Below are 6,000 nucleotides of genomic sequence, written 5' to 3' on the forward strand. Positions count from 1 at the left end.
CAATGATACATGTGATGTGATCTGCAATAGATAAATGAAGCACCTCAAGTTTTAATGAGTCAATAATGAGCATGCAGTTATAATTTCAACCCTAAATTCCTTTTCACTTGATTTATCATTAGATGAATGAAATTTATCTAATGAATTACTCCAAATTAGACTATAGGGAGGTAAAATTAAAGTAGCTAGTGTGTTATATCCATATTATAAAAATTTATGTTTTGACTGTCAACTTTGAAATTTGTAAGAAAATTGCTAATTTGTTGCCTTCCCCATATATATGCTAGAACTTGATGTATGCAAATTTATCCACAAATTTTAGTGTTGCTTTAAGTTTTAAGTTTAAAGCCTAGTTTCATGTTCTTGTTTTATAGAGTGTGTTTAGAATGATTTGAGAATCTCCTTGTACTATAAGTTTCTTGATTCATATTTCCAAGCTAAGCTGGAGTCCTTCGATGAGTGCATATAATTTTGTTAGGTTGTTAGTAACCATCCCTAATGGTTTAGCCCTCTTGATAATCCATTTGTTAGAATTGGAGATGAGGCATCCTAATCCAATTATACCTAGGTTTCCCCTAGAGGCACCATCAAAATTAACTTTTTCCTAACCTCATGAAGGGGGTTGCCAAGTGCAATTTTCTTAGGATTGTTTGTTAGTTTTGATGCAAAAAATAGTTGATTTAATTAGCTTGTTCCAATTCTGCCTCATTAGTACATACCAATCTAAGAATGCTCCTTCTTCCTTGGTGTTATTCCTAAGATGATTATTCATGACTTCAATGATACTTGATTGTACTTTATTTAGGAAATAGTTGGGTTACAATGCTTCATTCATGAAGATTCTCCTATTTCTCTCCTTCCATATCTCCCATAGGAGAATAGATAGTGATATCTTCCAGAGGATCTTATAGATCTTGGAGTACTCATTGTTAGGCCAACTCTTTAGATGTTCCCAAAGATTGATATGGAGAGTTGAAGACCAATTCAATTTTAGACATAGCTAGTTGGAACATGTTTTAGCAAAGCTACACTATAAAAAGAGGTGATCAACCATCTTTGATGCCTATTTGCATAAGGGGCATATTGATGGTCCTTCCAAACCTAATTTGGTAAACCAATGTGTTGCATAGATTCAATTTTGGGATGTTTCCCATAAAAACATTCCTTCTTTGGGAAGCCATGCTAGATCCCAACAAAGAGCAAGGGTGATTTTAATCTACTCCCACCTTTGAGAATTAATGATGAGATCATAGCCTAACTTAACTTTATAGGCTCCTCCTTCCAAAGCTCCCCATATTAATTTGTTGCAGTGATTTTTGTATATGGCTGATCATAGATTAATAAAATGCTTGTACTGAAGCTTTTCTTGTTTTGTTAGATCGATGTTTTCTATTGACATCCATTTCCAAATTTTTGTTGGATTATTAGGATCAAGGGTTTTGCAGTTGTTGATAAATCTACCCTACATACTTATCATTTTGAATTTTATGGATACTGATGGAAATGATGAATTGGGATAGGGAAGTCAATCCCATGAGTCCTCCAATAATAAGGCTTCTTCTCCCCTACCTATGTCCCAAGTAAGATAGTTAGTAATCAAAGGTAATGTATCATGAAGTTCCAAGTGTTTGACCCTTATAGAGGGTTAATAGTGCAAATAGGGAGAGGGGGTCATTGTTTAGATATTTATTATATATTACTTTAGCCCATTTACTATCCTTATTTGTATACATTCTCCATACTAATTTGGCTCCAAAGGCTTCATTCTATCAACTAAGATTTTTAATTTCTAATCCTCCTTGACTCTTGGGGAAAGGGAAGGAATGAGATTCTATAAGATGGTGTTTCGATTAGTACGGATTTGATTTTTGTTACCCATCCTTCCTTTGTGAGCCATTTTCTTTTCCATGTATTTGTTTGATGAAGGTGCTCTCCTTAATAACATCAACACATAACAGAAACAAAGAAACAACACCAAATGTGGGAACCATAATATAGACTTCTTATTATCGCCACAAATGTGGAATTATAGAATTCATAAGTATAGTATGATAACCCACATGGGAGCTTTCACTACAACAATTAACAAGACTTAGCTATGAACTACGACCAAGAGCTACCCAAAACTATTTGAAATAATCCTATAGGTCTTTCTTAAATAGGCAATTTTATGCCAGCTAAGAAGGTTCTAGAAAATAACCATTAAGGCCAAAAAAGCTCCAAATTACACTTATTACATTAGAGTCAGCTCAAAGAATTTAAAATTTTATTTTAGGACCATGAGTAAGTTAACCAAACTTCTAAAGATCATAAATCAAAAAATGTAGCTTCGATTGACTATTATGACCACTTTTGGGAAAGGGAAAATTTTAAACCAAAATTCCTTAGATGCAAAGTGCCACTCAACCAATGCTTGACCCCCATTTTAGAGCCCTTAAAGCATTCAAAACTGAGTTCAAAGATATTTCTACAAACTATTCCACCACAAATCTGCAATAACTTCTTTGATATGCCAACTAGAGCAATGAGTTTTTGTACAGCAGGCTTATAATTTTGAAATGAACCTTATTTGAAAAAAAATTAGGACATCTTGAGCTCATGTGATAAACTTACTAAAAATAAAAAGTCCCCAAAAATAGTAACCCCACTATCTTCTAGAAAAGATTAAAATAGAAAAGATTGAAAATAAATTTTTTTTGGTGATGCAAGATTGCTCTTACACCTAGGATGTTCTTGTATCAAACACCTGGGTTGTTTTGAGAAGGGACTCTATCACATCTTAGGTGTTCAAAGGAACTAGGATAGTTAACCTCCTCCCTTTTTAGCCATGAAAAATCCTCTACTAGCCTCACTTAACATTTGACTAGGTATTCATCATAAGTTCTATTCCTTGTACTTTGTTCAACACAACTGTTCGTTATCTCCTCAATCTACTCTATATCTGAACTAGTTGATGGTATACTCCACTACACTTTTTCAACTTCATCTCCATCACCTCTTTCATAATACTCTATCAAATTTGAAATATTAAATATTAGTGAAATATTCAATTCAATAGGAAATTCCACTTCATAGGCATTTCCAGAATCATGCCTTTTCACTCTCTTGCATGGTCAAAACTTCTTTATCATTACCTTATTATATGTATCCACTAGAAAACACTCCTTTCTCTAATGAACCATGAATTCATCTCTAATATGAAATTCCTTATACCTCTTTTTCAAATTTTCCTTAGCCTTATACCGTGTATTCATCTTTATGATGTGCTACCTCACCTCCTCATGGATGTTTTTTAAATATTCAACAAATTGTTTTTCTTTAGCACTACTTATATCTCCTTTATCCAACTGCCTCAATTTGGAAGCATTTCTAGAACTGCTCCCATATATAATTTGGAATGATAATTTACTAATACTCATATTGATAGAATTATTATATGCAAATTTTTCCCATGGTAAAATTAGATTCCATCCTTTTGGTTTATCTCCAACCAAGCATCTCAACAAGTTTTCAAAACTCTAATTCAAAATTTATGTATGTCCACCAATTCGTGGATGATGTGATGAACTAAAATTCAAATTTTTCTTCAAATTCTTCAATAATGTATGCAAAAAATATCAAACAAATTTGGTATCTTGATCTGAAACTATACTCTTGAACAAACTTTCCCACTTGCTTCAACCCTTGAATTTTATTCAATAGACCAAGCTCATAATCCACATGAATGAATTATCTCTTCATTTTAGCTTTCATCTAATCCAATTTGGTGATTTTTTCCTTTCCCATTCTATTTTGCTCCATTTGAACCTCCTGCCACTAGATCTTTGCTTGTCCCTTCAGTTTTTTTTTCACAAACTTGACTCGATCTAGATCTTCGATATCTTCATATTCAAAGTACTCCTCTAGTTCATTGATCCAATCAATCTCATCCTATGCATTAATATTTTCCAAAAATGTGGGAACCTCAGACTTAGGTCTTTTTACAATCTTAGAGATGGCCCCAAAAAGCTTCTCTTCCTCTAGGTCTAGAATCGACTCTATTTTGACATTTTCTTCTACCTCATCCTCATCCTCGCTTTCATCTCTTACCAGAAGATTTATTCCTCTATCCATTTTTTTTAATGCTTGCATTTATATTTGGAGGGATCTAAAACCCTTAGGTGTAACACCTATAGCTCTTCTACCTCACTCTCTTTATGGAGGCATTTTCATGCTTTTACTAAAATCCTAGTGCAAACTACCTCATTTTTAGTGATCTGTCTACATAGTCAGCCCAAACCATGGTCCTTGTGTGAATTGCCTCATAGTTAGTAATCTATCAACACACTCAATAACTCTAGCTCTGATACCACTTGATGAAGGGTGCTCCCCTTAATACCATAAACACACAATAGAAACAAAGAAACAACAACAAATGCAAGAACCAGAATATGGACTTCTTATTATCACTGCAAATGTGGAATTTCAAAATTCACAAGTATGCTAGCCCATGTGGGCACCTTCATTACAAAAAATCCAAGACTAAGCTATGAAATACCACCCAAAGCTACCTAGAACTATCCTAAATAGACCTATGGACCTTTCTTAAATTGGCAATTTTATGTTGCTTGAGAAGGTTCTATAAATTAACCATTGAAGTTGACAAACCCCAAATTACATAAATATACATTTATTACATTAGAGTTGGCTCAAAGAACTACAAACTTTATTTTATGACCATGAGTAAGGTAACCAAACTTCCAAAGACCATAACTCACAAACAATAGCTCTAATTGACTATTATAACCACTTTGCAGAAAGAGTAGGTCCTGAACTACAACACCTAAGATGCAAAATCCTAGCCAATCAATGTTTGACCCCATTCTAGAGCCCCTAAAGCCTTAAAAACTAGTTGAAAGTTATTTCTACAAAAGTTTCCACCAAAAATCTGCAATAACTTCTTCAATATGGAAGTTAGAACCATGAGCTTTTTATGGAATGCTTATGATTTTGAAATGAACTATCTTGATGAAAATCAAAATATTCCAAGCTTGTATGAAAAACTAACTTAAAAAAGAAAGTTTCCAAAAATAGTAACCCCCATGTCTACTAGATCATATTAAAGTAGAAAAGACTAAAAAGAAAATATTTTTGGGTGATGCAAGATTGCTCTTAAAACCAAGATGCTATTTCATCATTGTTTTCTTTTCAATTTTCTAAATGATGGGGTCCCAAGATTTTCGATTCCTAGGCACTTTCTCTAGTTGTAAACCCAGATACTTGTAGGGGAAAGTTCCTTTTCTAAATGGAGATCTGATGATTTGAAAAATGTTGTCCTAATGCTCTCATATTGGTGGAAATTATTTCTTTGTATCTTCTAGCTTCAATTAGATTACTAATACCTACTAGTATCGTGTCATCAGTGAATTGCTGATGTGTGATGTTGTTGACCTCTTCTATGACAGAAAGTCCAAATACTTTGTTTTTTAATTCAGCCTTTTTTATGTAGCTAATAAAATTGATTGCAAAGTATTAAGAGAGTTTTCTGACAAGTAGAGGATGACATCATAAATCCATTTCTTGATGAATGTGTTTTAAGAGTCTATTTTTGTGATTCAAGAGTCTAGATGCTTTGAATTTTTTCTTTAAATTATTATTTCTTTGAGAATTTCCTTGAGAGGATGTATTTTGTAATGGTTGATTATTTGCTCCTGATATGAAAGGGGGGGCTTGGGTTGAGGGTGACGATGCCTAAATCATACATGGGGTTTGATAATATTTGATAGTTTTTTGGAGAAGCATTTGTATTATTAGAAATATTTCATGGGGTCTAAAGATCTTATGAGTGTGTAAACTACTATATTTATCTTGCTTTTTTAGATTGCATTTTGTAGCCCTAAAACACTTGGTTGTTTCTTGATATCTATTTTCCTCTTTCCATTTTTGTCTTAAATCCACTCTTGTGATTTATTTGTTGATGCATCCTTATTACTAGATAAATATCACATAGAAGAAAATTCA

The sequence above is a fragment of the Cupressus sempervirens genome, chromosome 4 (assembly GCF_028749045.1).
Source record: "Cupressus sempervirens isolate cs-2001-9-10 chromosome 4, ASM2874904v1, whole genome shotgun sequence".
Taxonomy (NCBI): Eukaryota; Viridiplantae; Streptophyta; class Pinopsida; order Cupressales; family Cupressaceae; genus Cupressus; species Cupressus sempervirens.